Raw genomic sequence first — 18,818 nt, 5'->3', positions numbered from 1 at the left:
AGGAAACCGACCATTTGATTTTCAACCTTGAGAAAGGCCAGGAGCTGGAGGCACTTAAGGGACTGAACACCGAACGTTACCGACGACTGACTGCATGAAATAAGCTGGGGACACGTACCCGAATGAAAACTGAATTTAACGGCGCCCAACTGCACGAAATCCCCATAAAGTAAGGAAACGGACCATTGAATTTTCAACCTTTAGCAATACCCTGAGCAGACAACACTTAACCCAGAGAAAACGGAACTTTAGGGACGACTGACTGCATGAAATCCGCTTTAAACAATTAACTGAATGGAAACATAACTTTACCATTGGCCAACTGCACGAAATCGGCTTATAGGTAAGGAAAGCGACCATTGATTTTTCAACCTTTAGAAACACCGGGAGCCAGAGACACAATAAACAAACCAAATTCTGGGGATCACATCACATCCCCTGCATACCTACGCTATGGGAACAGTGGATTCGGCTGCTTGTCAGAGTCCGATCCCAGTCCCCACACAAAAGTGAAATCAAATAAAAATAACGTAAAATATATCGCATATGGTGTTTGTAATCACCTTCGGATTTGGTCTGCAGTGTGCTCATCGCTGAACGGAACTTGGCTGCCTGAAAATGTAACTTTATGGAAGGCTGGCTGCTAGAAATGGCTTATGGAAATGAGTCTGAGGATCGATTTTTTTCCTCCTTTAGAAAGGACGCTAGACTGAGTGCCTGAGGAACTGAAACCCTGGCAGTCACATAGCAGGTCCTACCTACTCCCTATGGGAACAGTAAGTTCTCAATGAATCCCACCAGAGCCTGCCTGGCGGAGTCCGTTCGTGGTCCAACACAAACCTACAATCTCATACAAAGTCACGGAGAAAAAATCGTGTACTGTGTGTTTGTAATCAGCATCGGATTTAGTTCTTATTCCGCTGAGCTCTAAACGGAACTTGTGTCTTTGGACACTTAAGGCCAGGAAAACGTAATTTTACCGAAGGCCTACAGCCCGAAAGCGGAGGATTGATTTTTCTCCCTCTAGAAACACGCAGAGGTGGGAGGCCCAGAGTGCCTGGAGGAGTGGGATTTTGGGCGCAAAAAGAAACTGCAGAGGAGTAAAGTCAGGGATGCAATTTAAAACCACTGTCGGGTTTTAGTCCTGTCCTGCAGACAACTGACAGGAACTTGATTAGACTGACAAGTGGCAGCCTCTTGAGAACCAGGCTCCAGAGAACCGACTGCAGGGGCGCTGATAATGGGGCATCCCCTCAAGACCTAGAGCGGGTGACAGACACCCCTGAGGTACACAAGCCAGCGACCTGAGGCTGGGAGGCAGAGCTGAGGATCTGCCTCTGATGTGAGAGTACATACACTGTCTCAGCCTTAGACACACTGGAAGAGGGCATCAGATCCCATTACAGTGAGCCACACTGTGGTTGCTGGGAATTGAACTCAGGACCTAGGAAAGATTAGTCAGTGCTCTTAACCACTGAGCCAGCTCTCCAGCCCATGGCTAGGACTTTTCATTGGCCTGTGCTCCCTCTGTTCCCACCCACCAGCCTTGAGGAGCTGTCTGCCACCAAGGACTTGCCCAGGGTCGCAAGGCTTGCACGAAATCTAGATGTGCAAGGGAGAAGCCCTCAGGTCAGCCTCTTTCCAGAGGAACAAATGCATGCTTTAAACATAGCCACACACTTCCTGCAGAAAGGAAGGCATGCGGGAGAGGGCCATCGCAAACCATGACTCTTTGGAGCCCTGGACCATCCCTTCGCCAGATATCATTGGTGCAAAGAAAGGAAAGCCATCCTGACAGAGTTTAGGTGCCAACACCCAGTCCTAGTTTTCCAGGGTAGGGGTCCGATGTCTGTGTATTCTCTCTGTTTGCCTGCAGGAACCTGATTCCGGCAGGCAAAGCACAGAAGAACAAAACTACATAAGTAGTTCAAAATCACCATCTTTTGTCAGCCCCATCCAGGTAGCAGGAAAACTAGAAATGTCATGGAGAAACTTAAAGAAATTCCATTGAGTGTTTGTGCAAACACCGAATGGCACAGAAACCCGTTGGCCCACTGAACCTGCCTTACAGGATCCTGAGGAAGTGAGCCTGTTTCTCTGAAGCTATCCACGTGAAACTGTCCGATTTGGAGCTGAGAATTGGACACCTTCGTTCTCAAGAGAAATACAGCCACTGGCCATAGGTTAAAATCTGCCAGAGAGAAAACTGTTCAGGCTCTGCTACTGCTTTCGAAAGGAAGGGATTGGATTGGGCTCTGCTAAGGGAAGGGAGGCTTAGAAAACACTGGGTGTTCACTAAGGTGATCTGCCACAGGGGAACCGCTGGACACTGGCAAACCCAGAAGGATCTGCCACATTGTCACACAGCTGTGGTCCTACCAGTGTGCTACAGGAAGTCCACGAAGGCAGTGAGCTATCTGAGGGGAACTCTACTACTCTTGGCTTTTGGAGTTTTGAAGAAGAAGGAGAAGGAGACAACACCACTTTGCAGGCATGGATTGTGAAATTTCGGGAAAACCAATAGAACAAAGAAAATGCCATTGCTAGTAGTAAAAGATATATGCAGTGATGGCGTCCTCAGGGGAGAAGGAATACCCTCATAGCAGAAGGCGGGGGGAGGATGGGATAGGGGACTCATGGATGGGGAAACTAGGGAAGGAAATGACATTTGAAATGTAAATAAAACATACCCAATTTACAAAAAGGAATAGTGATGGAGCTGCAGGTTGAGAAGACTCCTTTAGAAGATGATAGAAACCTGAGTTTTGGAAAATGAGGAGAGCTGGCTGAGTGAGGAGAGGGGAGAGGGAGATGATCTCAACCAGACATGCTCTAATCATCATGAAATAAGATTTTATTCTTCAGCTGGAATTACTTAATCCTAAACATGCTATGAGTACTTCCTGATGGTTCCCCTCAGTTTTAAAGAATTAGATATTAAGCAAACTCCATTTTATCTAAGTGAAATTTTTTTACAGGTTTCAATAGATGGGATACTCTGTTCATCCTGTGGAATCTATAGACTGGAAATGTGGGAGAGAACAAATACATCTAAACACATCATAAATAAGGTTTCCATTACCATCCTGAACAAGGTATTTATAAATAAGGTCTTAATGAATCCTTGGAAATTATTCACTGATATTACTTTTTTTTTAAGGATTTACTTATTTATCATCTATAAGTACACTGTCATTGTCATCACACACATCAGAAGAGGGCATCAGATCCCATTACAGATGGTTGTGAGCCACCATGTGGTTGCTGGGAATTGAACTCAGGACCTCTGGAAAAGCAGTCAGTGCTCTTAACCACTGAGCCACATCTCCAGCCCATTCACTGATATTTCTATGTGCAAGAGAAACATATAGTTAGTCGTAAAGTCTGCCCAAAGTGACAAGGACAGTAGGTGAAAGACCTGTATTTGTCTAATCTGAAAGCTTTGATTGAGGAAATGAAAACAAAAACAGTAAAAAATAAAAATAAAAATAAAAAAGGAAATTAGTGTTGTTGGACAGAGGATGGGATCCCTCAACTCCTGTATTTATTGAGAACCTACTGTGACAAGCTAGCCTGGGCATGGTAGAGTACACCTTTAACCTCTTCACTCTGAAGGCTGAGGAAAGTTTATCTCTGGGTTTGCGGCCAGTCATCTCTACAGAGCAAGTACTAGGACAGCCAAGGCTAAGCAGTGGAACTGACTTCCTCTCACACCAGGCAAAGACATGGTGCAAAGACATGACATGCATCCAAACAAATACACACATAAAAGAGGAGACCTGTACTGAGGACCGGAGGCAGCGATGGTCACAGGACTTGATGCATTGGTAGAAGACATAGGTTAAGTTCCTAACACCCGAATACCTATAAACAGGCACACAAATGAAGCCAGCTGAGCAGTGGACCCACACCTTTAATCCAACACAGGAATGACTGAGGCAGGAGGACCTCTGTGAATCAAGGCCAGCCTGGTCTACAGAGTGAGTTCCAAGACAGTCAGGGCTACACAGAAACCCTGTCAGGAATGTAAAAACAAAATGGGGAACAGGAGAAAAATACAGAGGAAGCAGGGGAAAAGCAGGAGGAGGAAAAGCAGGAGGAGGAAAAGCAGGAGGAGGAGGAAGCAGAGGCCTGTGCAACATAAGCTACAAAAAGAGCTGCAAATCTTCTCTAGGCAGCTGTGAATTAGACTGCATTGTCTGGTGCATGGCCCACCGGAACAGAAAGGGAGAAATCTGTCCGTGAGGTTGTTTCAACTCACCCACCCCAACCTGACAAAGTTAGAGTAATTTTGGTGAGAGAATGACTGGCAGACAAGCAAACCTGTGGGCCATTTCTTCATTAATACTGGAAGTGGGTGGGCTTAGCTTGGTGTGAGAGGAGCCAGTGCAACCTCTGGGCAGGTGGTCCTGAGTTTTACAGGACAGTAGGTTGAGCAAGCTATGAGAAGGAAGCCAGTAATAGCATTTCTTTGTGGCCTGCTTCAGTTTGGGTGTCCTTGGGTTCCTGCCTTGACTTCCTGACTTGTTTTCTCTTCATGAAGGACTACAATTGTGAGATGATAAACCCTTCCTCCATGGGTTGATTTTGTCATGGTGTGTTATTACCACACATCATAGCAATTGAACCTAGCCAAGAGAGACACCCACCCCTGTTCACAAATCAGTCCCTCCTTGGTCTGTGTGGAGTCAGAGCTCAGGTTCCAAATCTAGGCAAAATGTAACGCAAAACCCATGATGCACTTCCCAGGATTCTCCCCAATAGATGGTAAGTTAGTTCGATCTTCCTGGCTTCAAATTGGAGTGCCCATGGATAACACAACTCAGAGGCACAAACCAGGGCCATTCCTCTTTAATGAACCACACATTTGCGAAGGCCAAGGAGGCTCAGGAGCAGCCATCCTAGTTCCTATTACATCTGCACAAGAAAGGACACTCTTGGGATTCTTTGAATCTAGAGCAGGAGACATGATTTCAGGACAGAAGAGTACTTAACAACACTTCTCAGGAATATAAAAGAGGGAAAATAAGACTGAGAGAGTCACATACAGCAGCAATCCCGGACTATACTCTTCTCAGTCTGTCTGAGGCAGAGATCACACTGCAGACTGGGCCCTGACTGGGAAGTGATTGGAAAAGGATGGTAGACAAGGCTAGCTCTGGGCTCTCTGTGTTTGCCACATTTGTGAAGAGGGAGGAATTGCATACCCAGCCAGCTCAAGTGCGGTGTCATAGGCACCCAGTGGCACTGATCATACCTAGCTATCCTGATGAAATGTACTCAGAAGGGAGTTGTCATTGAGGTCAGTATGAAATAACAAACCTCAAGGGAGAGCCCATCATCTGTGCAGCCATATGAACACCAGTGTGGTCCTGCCTTGAGAGAGAAGATTTATAAAGGACCTGACTTCTACAAGGACAAGCTACAGGTTATACAATCCCAAGTAACCGCAGTCAATACACACACACACACACACACACACACACACACATACACACACACACACACACATATACCTTGTTTCTTCTCTTTCTATGCCTGCAAAATAACAAACAAAAACAGTTATCCTGTGCATGAGATATGGCCCAATGATTAAGAGCACTGAGTGCTTTTCCAAAGGTCCTGAGTTCAATTCCCATCGACCACATGGTGGCTCACAATCATCTGGAACAGGATCTGATGACCTCTTCTGGTGTGTCATACAAACCCCTTGTATCTCGTCAGACCACCATGGATTTAAATCTGCACTTCAGAGAAGAGAAACAGAAAGCCTACACACTCTTGGAATCAGAACAACTCTCTACTCAATGGTCTGTGGGTCAGGGTAGAAATACAGAAAGAAATTAAAGACTTTCTAGAATTTAATCAAAATGAAGTCAACACCTACCCAAATTAATGACAAAAAAGTGGTCCTAAGAGGAAAGTTCATAATAATTTGCCTACATAAAAGAATCAGAAAGTCCCCATATCAGAAATTAAAAAGTCATATTAGAGTTCTCTAGAGTCACAGAACTTGTGGAATGTCTTTATATATTAAGGGAATTAATTACAATGACTTACAATCAGTATTCCAACTAACCCAACAATGGGCAGCTGTGATGGGAAATCCAAAAGTCCAGCAGTTTCAGCTGGTCTTCTGGAGAAGCTGCAATCCTGGCCAGATAGGTTCCAACAGATGTGCTCGCAAGTAAGTGCAAGCAGGCAAAGAGTGAATCCTCCTTCTTCCAATGTCTTCATATAGGTCTCTAGCAGACAGTGTGGCTCAGATTAAAGGTGTGTAACCCCATGCCTGGATCTGGAACTTCATTTTGTCAGAAGTTGATCTTAAACTCAGAAATCTGACTGCCTCAGACTCCTAGGATTAAAGCTGTGTACTACTTTGCCTGTGGCTAACCTTTTCAAGGCCACTATCCTTCCAGAACTCACTGTTGAGATCTGGGGCACAGGTGTGCCCTCATTACCAGATGTAGTTTATTCCAGATGTAGTCAAGTTGACAGCCAGGAGTAGCTATCACAAAGTACACCTGAAAGTTCTAGGGAAAAAAGGAAGAAGCAAACTCACAAAAGGGGAGAAAATGCAGGAAATTATAGAAACCATGGCTGGAATCAATCAGTTAGAAAGAAAGAAAACAATTCAAAGAATCAACCAAACCAAGACCTGGTTCTTTAAGAAAATCAACAAGATAAACAAACCCTTAGCCAAACTAACTGATAGATAGATAGATAGATAGATAGATAGATAGATAGATAGATAGATACATAGATAGATACATAGATAGATACATAGATAGATACATAGATAGATACATAGATAGATACATAATAGATAGATAAATAGATAGATAGATAGATAGATAGATAGATACATAGATAGATACATAGATAGATACATAGATAGATACATAGATAGATAGATAGATACATAGATAGACAGACAGATAGAGAATCCACATTAACAAAACCAGTAAGGAGAAGGGAGGCTCAGCAACTGACACTGAGGGACTTCATAGAATCAGTAGATTTTACTTCAAAAACTTCTACTCCACGAAATTGGAAAATCTGAACGAAATGGAACCTTTTCTAGATAGATACCACTTACCAAAGTTAAATCAAGTTCAGGTAAACCATTTGAACAGCCCCACAACCCTTGAAGAAGAAGTAGCAGTCATTAAAATCTCCCAACCAAAAAGGCACAGGGCCAGATGGTTTTGTTAGAGAATTCTACCAGATTTTCTAAGGAAAGCTAATTTCAATACTCCTCAAATTATTCCATAAAATAAAAGCTGAAGGAACACTGCCAAACTCATTCAGAGAGGGCACAGTGACCGTGATGTCTAAACTACACTAAGCCGCCACAAAGAAAGAGAACGTCAGACCAATTCCTCTCATGAACGTTGATACCAAAATACTCAATAAAGTCCTCACAGACTGAATCCAGGAACATATCAAAAAATCATCAGGATGAAGGAAGCTTCATCCCATGCATGCATCGATGATTCCTTATATGAAAATTCATCAACACAGCCCATGATAAAGACAAACTGAGAGTAAACATATCACGTGGTTATCTCATTAGATGCTAAAAAGAGCTTTGATAAAAACCCAACACCCCTTCATGGTAAAAATATTAGAGAAATCAGGGATACAGGGCACATATGTAAACACAATCAAAACAATATACAACAAGCCAATAGCCAACATCAAACTAAAGGGAGAGAAACTGTCAGAAACCACCCAGGGAGAGTGCATCAGTAGGGGCCAAGGCTTGGATTTTAGGTGGAGAATGGATTTGGCTTGACAGGCAGACACAAATCTGAGATATGTGTTGTTGTAAAAAGTTTTATTTTTTTGGCACAGACTTATATGGTCAAAACAGGAATATCATACTTGGCGATATTTATTACCCCATCAGATGTCTCTTGTACAAAGGAAACTGAGCATACAGTCTAGGAGTTTTTAGTCGCAGATAATAGTGTAGAAGACTGTGGTTATAATGTCGGACTTGTGGGCATCAGATGTACATTCAATACTTACCTTTGTTTGGATAAAGTTTAAACTTTATGTTTATGGCCCCTCAGGATAATTTGGAAACTTTTGTAACCATTTCATGGTTTTCTTCATTTCCTATGGTCTTCTAAAAAGATTAGACCACCTTCTCTTAGACAAAGCAATCGTTCTATACACAGCCTATTGATTCTCAAGCCTCTCTTCTTGTGAGAGCGCCCACCACAGAGGTCAAGTCCTCCTAAGTCTTTCCCAGTAACCAAGCTCAATATACTTTGTCTTCTTACTGTTTACCACTACTCACCTTGTCAAATCTATGTCATAAGTCCCCATCCGTGGGAATGGTGCATCTGTAGGTTTATAATAATAAGGATCTCTATATCTAGGGGCCTGCCACCATTGTCCACTAATTTTAATAAACAAGACTCCATTCTCCAGTTTAGTCTCTAACCCTAATTTTTGTAATTACTTTTTGTTCAATGATAGTTCTTCTTTTTCTTTTAGTTAATTCTTGATAACTTTGCTCAACTCGCTGAACCTGTCTTTCCAAAAAAGTCACTACTATTCTGAATCATGCTAAACAAAACTTTTCCCAAAAAGGGGGAAAAGACTTTTTGGAACAGTCATGCTCTTAATAGCTTTAATTAACTTCTCTCCTATTTATTGAGAACTAATGGGTGCAGCAGTTGATGGTGTGAGATGTTTCCGTCTCTGGACTTGTAGTTCCTGGAACATCTAAAGATACATGACCATCTTTCCACACTGCTATATTCTTAGATTTAGATATTGTTGACAGGCTTAAAGTTGTTGAGATCACCAAGGCCAGAACATAGAAGGTACCTCCACTGAAAGCATAGACCCAGGTCATCATCTTTTTGTAGGGAGACTCCAGGACCTCCAGGAGGCCGAGCCATTCCAGGCACAGGCCTCTGTTCTGGACAGAAACGAAACACTAAGAACTTCATGTCACAAGACTCCACTGGAGTGGGTGTGGCAAGAAATTTAAACCATTTCCATTAAAATCAGGGAGGAGACAAGGCTGCCCACTCTGTCCCTATCTCTTCAATGATATAATAGAGCTTCTACACAGAACAATAACACAACTAAAAGAGATCAAGAGGACACACATAAAAGGAAGAAGTCAAAGCATTGCTATTTGTGGATGACCCCCAAAATTTGTAGAACTCCTACAGCTGATAACAACTTAAGGAAAGTGTCTAGATTCAAAATTAACAAAAAACAAACAAACAAACAAACAAAAACCCAAAAGACCAGAAGCCCTCATGAGAAATAGGCCAATGAAGAAATTAGAGAAATGTCACACTTTAAAATAACCAGGAATAATATAAAATATCTTGGTGTAATTCTAAGCAACCAAGTAAAAGATCTGTATGACAAGAACCTCAAGTCCCAGAAGAAAGAACTTGAACACGATATCTGAAGATGCAGAGATCTCCCATGCTCATGGAGATATAGGATTCACATAGTGAAACTGGCCATCTTACCAAAAGCAATCTACACATTCCATGCAATCCCCATCAAAATTCCAACAAAATTCTTATAGAACCTGAAAGAGCAATTCTCAACTTCATTTGGAAAAACAAAAAACCCAGGATAGTCAAAAGAATCCTGAACAATAAAAGAATTTTGGGAGGAATCACCATCCCTGACCTCAATCTGTGCTACTGGGTAATAGAGATAAAACCCCACAGGGTATAAGAATTAAAGAACCAGAAATAAACCACACATCTATGGACATTGGGTATTGATAAAAAAGCCAAAACCATTCAATGGAAAACAATCAAAGCATCTACAAAAAATGGTGTTGGCTAACTGGATGTCCACCTGTAGATGAATGAAAATAGATCCATATTTGTTATCCTGCACACAACTATAGTCCAAGGACCTCAATATAAAATTGGATGCACTAAGTCTCATAGAAGAGATAGTGGGAAATACCCTTGAAAGCATTGCTACAGGAGACAAGTTCCTGAATGGAATACCAAGGACTCAGAATCCAAGATCAACAATTGATAAATGGGACTTCATGAAACTGAAAAGCTTTGTAAGGCAAAGGACACTGTCAATAGAACAAATCGGTAGCCCACAGATTAGGAAAGGATCTTCAACACTCTTCATCTGACAGAGGGCTAACGTCAAAAATGGAGAAGTAACATAAGAAGTTAGACTCCAGCAACCCAAGTAATTGAACAAAAAATGTGGTACAGAACTAAACCGACAGTTATCAACAGAGGAATCTCCAATGGTCCAGGTGAGCCTGGGATGCAGGCACCCGTGGTCTCCACGTCCGGATACAGCTTGTAAGATTGATTTCTGTGTTTCTCCAACTGACTCAAGTGGACAAAGTACCAGGATTTTCCTGCCTTAGGCAATCTCCGTACCGCTCATCCTTACTGTATCCTTCTTGTCTAACGACGGTTCCAGTCATCCTGGATGTGAAGATGAATCAGCTGGTCATCTCCTGCTTCTGTGTAAGCGCGCATCCAGAGGCTCAGCGTTTCTGGTCCTGGGTGGTGGGAAGTGCTTCAGCAGAGCCAGGGCAGAGACTTCTGGGCAGAGTGGATTTGTGTGTGAAAATAGACTTCTGAGTCTCTTGGGCTGAATGTTTGGAATGTACTGAGGTCTTTTAGCCTAGGCCTTAGCCTGTACACTTCTCCTACCAGAGCCCTGATCTACAGTGCAGACTCTTCTTGGTGCTTCAAGGTCCACACAGTACCAGTTGGTCTGCAGATCTTTTTCCGGCTAATGGCTTCAATATGTCCTCTGTCGTGGCAAAGTTTGGGTTTGGTTCTAGGAATGATAGAAATTTTATTGTCTTCTCTGAGCTTTCTTAGAGATTTTAGTCCCTGCCACTATTTGTGTTGGGCTGGGTAAAGAAGATGTTGTCAATAGCAATGAGGGTTCAGCCCTCTCTTCCCCGTGTAAAATATTTTTAAGTGCAGAGCTGGCTGGCTGCCAGGCTGTAGTTGGGAAAACTGAAACAAAAAAACCTCTTCAGGAGCCACAAACTAGGCTCTCCCTGGTGTGAGTACAGTTTATGCCAAAGAACAAAGTTTGTGGTCGGTGAGATTGAAAGGTGCTTTGAATGAATCAGTTAAACTAGCAAAAAGCCCAGACTTCTGCGGTCACAACCTAAAGAAACAGCCTTTGGCCTCTGCCTTCCTAGCTGGTCCCAGGAGAAATTTCCTACCTGTGCGCCTCTTAGGGAATCTCACCCCAGGCTTGTGGCAGCCTCTGTCTGGAAAAATCTATTCTGGCAGAGCACAGAGCTAGCTCAGCTCCTCCCTTCTTTCCTAGACTCAGCAGAGGAGGACCCTGTTCGCTATGGTGCCAACAACTGTGAGCAGCAGCCAAGGCAGGGGAGCCTGGGGGTGCGGATCCTCTCCAGGAGATCTAACAGAACTGCAAGTCTTCTCCACCAGCAGATGGCGACTGATAGACCACGCTAGAACAAGCCTTGCTTCAAGACCGAGGTCTGCGCATGCTCCTTGAACACCAGGCTGCGGGCTGTTCCAGATGTATGCTAGAGTAAACAGCATTGCATTACTTCCCCGGTGTCCTCATTTGGGACCTGAACCTCTGGTTTCTTGCTTCCAGGACAGAAGGGAGGAGCCAAGCTGACAGGATTGCTGTGTTCTCTGCAAGAATCAGTTGCCCAAGATGCAGCTGTCACCTGATTATAAATCTCCTAACACCTGGGGAGCAAGGCACAGGCCATGGATGAAGATTTTCCCGGGTGGGGACACAAACAGGCTGAGCCTCTCCTGTTCTCCCTGGTCTATCAACCTCACAGGCAGGTAACTGGCTCCACAGCACAAACAGCTTTCAGCAGGGGGAGGTAAAGAGATAAGGGCGTCTTTCTCAATTTCTCTGTTTCAGTTTCTCTGTGGTACACAGTTTAGGACAACTGTGCCTGCTTAGCGGCTTGGTGCGCTGGGGCAAGACCTTCTGCAGCCAGCTGGCTCTGCATTTTAAAAGTCTCCCAGGCACTTAAATCAGCCAATCCTGGTTTGGCAACCACCACCCACCCTCCAAAAATCACAAGCACGCTGGGGTTGGGGTGGGGAACAGTATAAATGTGTCATTCCTAAAAACAGAAAGTAAATGTTCCCACAGAAGAGGAAATGGAGAGTCTGTCAGCAGCCAGGAAAAGGAAACCTAAGGCAGATCATGGCTGAGCAGATGTAGAAGAGCCTAGACAATTCAGTCACTGCAGGGTGAGGGCTGCTGGATCACTGGGGAAGGTACTGGTCTGGCTTCTGAGTACTTGGGACAGGGCTCCCTGAGGATGACCTCGTGCTGGTCCTGATTGGACCTGGATTTCCAGAGGACTGGAGTTCATCTGCATCCTGTCGGCCACAGACAGGGAGTGGCTAAAAACACACAGACAAGCCCAGACACCACTGAGCTGCCTCCCTTCTAGCTGTGCTGGCCCTGGTCACCCTGACACCTTAAAACTGCCTGCATTGAGCAAAGGGAATTTCCCCTGCTGGCTCAGAAATCTTGCAGAAACCTGGAGGCCCGGCTAAAGAGGAACTGGTGGCCATTTACTGACAGAAATCTGCCCCACCCAGAAGCAGCTGATCTTGTTCTGAGACCATAGCAGCGAGGAGCCTTTGATCTCCATCCTGGATGAATGTTAATTCCAGATAGAAGCCATCCTTAGATGGGATGGGTGGTGGGTGTGTGGACGGCAGATACAGAAAGGGGATGACAGGAAGACCAACAGCAATCCAGGCAGCAAAACCTTGTAGTTGTCTGTATGAGTCAGGACTACACATAACGGGGCAATCACACTCCGGGATGCGTCCAGACCTGGAGACATGTGGAACCCTCTGGTCAGGTTATGGCTATCCCTGCTCACCAAGTCTGGCAACTCAACATCCAGCAGTGCCCTTGCACTAGTTAAGAAAAAGCAACTGAATTTGCAAAAGGGAGCTGCAATGTTGGCTGAATGTAAGCAGCAGCAGAATCAATCCCATCACTGCCAAGACACAGTTGCTGATGCAGGATTCTGAACTTCAGAGGAAACAAAGTAATTCTCCCTGTGGAGACATTGAACCTGGTAAGTGTTGGAAGACTCATCCCAGGTTTGAGTTTTAAGTTTTAAGAACTTCTTTGACACATAGTTAAAGTTTTGGTTCTATTCTTAATGTTTGTTCCTCTTTGAGACAATCCTATACCTTTGTACAAATTTCAAGTAAAAAATGTCAGTTTTCATCTAACCGTGATTTTGAAGCTCCATTGTGAAAGAAAATACTCATGCTTTGTAATCATGGCCAATGTTAATCAAGGCAGACTCTCTAGGAAGAGGACAGTTTTTCCTACAGAGGGTGAACATTTATTCAAAGGGTTGACTGTGTGAGAACATCGCTGCCTTTAGACAACCACGCCATCTATCTATAAAACTGGTTTTAGTTAGAGACTGACTTTAAAAGGATGTGTTTTGTTTTGTTGTTTGTTTGTTTTGAGATAGGATCCTTCTACATAGCCCTGGCTGTCCTGGATGTAGCTATGTAACCAGGCTGTCCTTGCACTAAACACATTCTCCTGCTGCTTGGGTGTTGCTTAAACGTATACACCACCAAGCCTGGCTCAGAAAGTGTGATTTTTTAAAAAAAATTAGTGTTTTTTTAATTAACATGTAATTACCTCATTTTTTTTGGTTTCCTCCCTCCCTGCATCTTGTTATAAGATCCCTTGTGGTACCAGCCTCTCTCCCTGGTTTTGCAGCATATGTGTGTTGGTTTGCATGTTTGTGTGTGTGTATACTTGGTGTGCTTGTGTGTGTGTTCCTAATGTATGAATTCAACCTGATCAGTCTGTACAATGTCACTTGACTTCAAGCCTGAGCACTTGGTTTTAGATAATCAGTTTGAGAGCTGGGGAAGACTGTTTCTCTTGCTCTCACATCCCTTGGCTTTGTTGTTTGTTTTGTTTTTAAAAGTTAGTTAATTAGTTTGTCTAATCCATTGGCTTCATGAGCTCCCCCACTTCCAGGTCTGCATGGCTATTGGTGTCTCCTTGTTCAGTCCCCATGATGGCAGGGCTGAGACTGCAGTGGTGTAGCAAAAGGGGAATTTCTATAGAAGGAACCACTTTAATATAGAAGTAGGGGTTTTTGCTGTATTTTTTTTGTTTTGTTTCATTTCATGAATGACTTCATTCAAAAAACTCACTTTTATTGAACAGATGAGATTTTTGTTTAAAGCTTGAATTTTTTTACTTTAAGGACTGACTCACCATTAAATAATTGATAATTTATTCAAATGAGAAGGAATTTTTTGTAAAAGTCAAATATTTATTTAATGATGGACTTAATAATAACTCCAGAAATTAGGGAATGACAACCATGTTAATGAAGCCAACTATGTCCAGATAAAGAACAGTCTTGTACCTCTTAAAAGTCTATGAAAACCAAGCTCAGATGTACAAAGAGTTTAAAGGCAGAACCACAAATGCTTGGTGGTCTTAAAAGGCAGATAGTGTTAAGGGAAACCATGGAACTTTCATAGACATAATATTGTCAATTAGTTTTTGCCTATATGTTTCTTGTTATTTTAGTTTACTTTAATTATTTTGGTGACTACATCTGCCCCATGGTCAAGGCCAGTGAAATCTGAAATGTGTGGATATTGGAGGGTAGAATAGAAGGCTGAGAATTCTCTGGGTAAAGCAAATTGAGTCAGAATAGGATTGTAAGACCTAAGGTATTTCAGCATCCACTAAATAGATTGAATTTTCACGAGTATGATTAACTGGTTCTTACATATTCAACATTTATTCACAGAAGAGACTTTTAACATGAAAGGATGATTTTATGAAAATTTAGCCTTTCTGAAAAGGATCAATTTCTTATTTAGATCACAAAGGCAAAGAAAGTGCAGGCTGAATTTATTCTGTGCTGTTTCAAGTTGTTCCCCTTGGATTACCAGTTTAACTGCACACATTAGCACACTAAAGCCCAAAGAACACCAGTCTTCTTCAGACCCTGGTGGTCTCCATTTTCCACATCAGCATAGATAGTGACCCAGGAAACAACAAATGTCTTGAGGCAAGTTCCTGCATCCTGGAGCAGGGACCAGCATCTCTTTAGATTGGAACTGTGCGCCTGATCAATGCAGCCTTCCTGAGACCAGGCTTATAGGTGCTAAACTAGGCAGGAGCAGATCATGGCTCCTGGAGTGCACTAGAGCCTGTGAAGACGTCTCTGGATGTAAAACTCCATCTTCTTCTCTGCTGTGCTCTTTCTAACCTACCCATCCATAGCCTACTTTCAAGTCCTAAGTCCTGCAGAGACTTCTGAACATGCTCAAAAGTAAAAGCTCCGTGCTATTCCTTTCTTTGTTTCCCCTTTTAAAAAAATCTTTATTTTAGGATAAAATTTCCACTGGGAACATTTGGCTTTCATCTAAAATTACTTTTGCTCCATCCTCCCCAAAAGCATTTTTACACACACACACACACACACACAGAGGAGTAAGAAATAGAGTGATTCCTTCCTTCCTTCCTTCCTTCCTTCCTTCCTTCCTTCCTTCCTTCCTTTCTTCCTTCCTTCCTTTCTTCCTTCTTTTCCTTTTATTTAGGGTCTCTTTATGTAGCCCAGGGCATCCTGGAACTCACTATGTATTTCATGCTTGTTTCTGAACTCAAAAGTACTAATATCAGAGTCATGTACCATCACAGCATAAAGAGTGATTTATGTTTTTAGTCTAAGTTCTGGTTTGCTGTGTTCTTTTAGAGACATTATTGAAAGCAGACGTCTGAAAGAAGCAGAGAGTTAGTTACGTTTTGTTTCTTGGGTACAGCCAGCCCCAAGATGCCCCCAAGTTAGTTTTTCAAATGATCTAAAATTACAAACTGAACACCCTCTAGAATCTGAATGCTACCATTTAAAGGAATAGAAAGGAGGTTTGATATATAGATATTTGATAAACACCTATTTTCCTATCCTATACATTATAGTCTTGATTTATGTGATCTGTGTGTTGGTCGAGGTCCAGGGGGTCAGAGACTCTCCTTAGGGATCTGCAGGTATCAGGCACACATTTGGTTCACAGACACACATGCATGCAAAACAGCAGTGTGCACTAATTAAACAGATAAGTCAAATTGAAATACACTTGCAGGGGATAGAGGGAGGCTCATGAGTTCAGAGTACAAATCACCTTTGCAGAGGACCCAGGCTTAGTTCCCATCACACACATGGAGCCTCACTGCATTTCAGAGTGTCTGAAGCACTCTGTGGGCTCTGTGGGCACCATGCACACACATTATGAACCCACATACATGCAGGAAAAACACTCACACATATACGATAAAAACCAATGGGCCTCTTTAAAATCTAGAATATCCTTGAATTAAAAACTTGTATTGCATTCATTTAGGATAGTATTTCCTGTAATGAGATGACTTTAATAAATGCTAGGTATATTGTGTAAGCACAATGATTTTTAGGATATAACATTTAAAACATCATGTATGATCTGTCATAAAAGAAGAATTTTTATAAAGAAAGGTAACTTTCCATAAAGAATCCAGATATCACACATTCTCCTACATTACTTCTCTTGAGAGATGATTTCCTTCTTTACCTTGTGCTTATAGTATTTCTAGGTTTTGTGAAACTTGTTTCATGGGTCCCCAAATATTATTTATAAGTTTTCACAAAGTCAAAATTACCTACAATCTTATTTATTGTTTAATTTAATTCATTCTGTTAGTTTTTTTCAATTTGTTGATTTATTCAGGGGGCATTCCTAAGTCTCCTGACACCCACATGAGCTGTACAGGAGAAGATGTGTCTTAAAGCAAATCAAAGCTGGATAGTTTCCGGTAGCATTGGGATCTCCCAAGATCTATAGTGTTCCTGAGTGTGATACCTTAGGGAGAAATGTGCTTTGAGTACGCTCAGGAACAGAGAGCTATGGGACGGTCACCAAGTGAGAGTGCAGACCACCTGTGCAATAACAGATCCTAAGGGACATTAATGGTCACACATGGAGAATTTGAAATCTCATGGCAATGTGTAGGTTGATGTCTATATGCAGCAGGTGAGGGCTGGCACAAGTTAGGTCAAGGCCATGTTTGGAGAGTAAAAAAAAATAAGGTGGGGGACAAAGCTTTTGTAAGGCGGGAGAGAATGGGAAGGAAAAGGAGAATCAAGATGGAGACAGGGAAGGACGACCCAGGGCTCGGTGGTCTTGAATGGCCCTAGGCAGTTAAGTATATTTCATAAGGGATGGATTTCTGTAGAGAAATTTATCTTATCTAGGTGGGAGGTTGTGAGTTTACTGTGTGGATGTATTGTGGATGGAGAATTTAACATGTAAATCTGATTGGTAAATTACAGTTTATTGAGTCCTGATTTCACTGAGTGGTTGGGAGTTTGTACTTTACCTACCAGGGAACGGTTGTGGAGAGTCAGGACAGAGCCCTTGGCAGGGAGTTGCAGTAGGCCAGCTACTGCTGGACTTCTACAGCCCTGATTTTACTGTGTAGCTGGAACCAGAGAGTTTGCAGCTAGCAGAGCCGTTTGGAGAGATACTAACCAGAGATGAATTATGGGTAACTAGACATGGCTCTCCATGCCAGAACTAACTCTAGAGACCAGCTTGGCAAGGTGCACCCTGGATCAGCTCACCGACTACCTGGGTCAGAGAGTACCTGGGGGCTCTGAGGAGCCACTGAGATAAAAGAACCCTGCACTATGATAAATCCCTACGGGTGCCAGCACAGAGTGGGATAAAAGGTCCGACATTTTTTAAATAATTAATAAATAAATTAATACAACAGTAATGTCCTTCATTGAAACAGAGATCAAAGAAGCTTTGAGGAGAGAAAGAGGCTGAGAGCAGAACTGCACCAGGCCATTCAGAAAGGGTATCTTGAAGAGAACTCCTGGAGTTTGGTTGTAAAGCAAGGTAAGTTCAGTGGACAGTGAAGGAGCCTCGTATGAAATCCTCTCACAAAACTGTCTCTGAGCCCAAAATCAATGGTCTGCTTCCTGTCACATAACACAAGAAAGGTCTTTCAGCAATGTGACTATCATGCTTCTGTTTCATGCTGCCCCGCCTTCTGTCTGTGGTGGTGAAGTCTAACCCCTGAGGTTCAAACTGCCTTAGAGGTTTGAAAGCCTGAGATACATTTCTTGTATTTTTTAACTCCTGGTGAAGTGAAAACAATGGACCTCCTCTTCCTGCTGCTGTGCTTGCCCTGCTGTGATGGACTTCACTGGAACTCTCTTACCCAAAAGAAGTCTTTCTTGCATTTTGGGGGTGTGAGGAAAGCAAATAAACATCGTTTGGGGTTTCGTTTGTTTGTTTTGTTTTGTTTTGTTTTTTAGAGCTTAAAAACAAAATGACTAAAAGTGGTTGACTCTGTTTCTCCTAGGCGTGGAACCAGAAATAACCTGAGAACTTGCTGGTGTTGCAGTCTTCCAAGAGCTGCAAGAAATATCCGGGTACCCAGAGGTGGTAGTGAAACTACAGCACCTCGAACACATGCACCCTGATTGTAATTGATAGCTATAAGCATGGAAGATTTGTCATTCTTTATAAATATGTTGTTTCATTCATTCTTCCATCCAATTTCCATTCATTCATTCTGTGGTGGTTTAAAGGAAGGTGGTCCTCACAGGCTCATATTTGAATGGTTGGTTCCTAGTAGGTTAAACTCTTTTTGAAAGATAAGGAGGTGTTCTCATTTTTGGAAGGAAGTGATTCTAAGTGTTTCTCCCTCCCCCTCCTCCTCCCCTCCCCCTGCTCCTCCCTCTCTTCATCTTCCTGTGTCCC

At 42.8% G+C, this 18,818-nt stretch overlaps 1 long non-coding RNA gene across 3 annotated transcripts; it reads left to right on the top strand.

Moving 5' to 3' along the window:
* Positions 1 to 6,929: 6,929 nt before the first annotated feature.
* Positions 6,930 to 18,601, top strand: LOC120093149 (uncharacterized). Of its 3 annotated transcripts, none has more exons than XR_005500698.2 (4): positions 6,930 to 10,496; positions 11,323 to 13,090; positions 17,842 to 17,948; positions 18,418 to 18,601. It is a non-coding gene; the product is annotated as an uncharacterized LOC120093149 (long non-coding RNA). The 3 variants fall into 3 exon arrangements; XR_005500700.2 differs by having other exon boundaries at positions 6,934 to 11,498; positions 11,623 to 13,090; XR_005500699.2 differs by having other exon boundaries at positions 6,934 to 11,543; positions 11,623 to 13,090.
* Positions 18,602 to 18,818: the final 217 nt, after the last annotated feature.

Source organism: Rattus norvegicus, chromosome 2 (assembly GCF_036323735.1).
Source record: "Rattus norvegicus strain BN/NHsdMcwi chromosome 2, GRCr8, whole genome shotgun sequence".
Taxonomy (NCBI): domain Eukaryota; kingdom Metazoa; phylum Chordata; class Mammalia; order Rodentia; family Muridae; genus Rattus; species Rattus norvegicus.
This window is presented reverse-complemented; position numbering and strand designations above follow the sequence as displayed.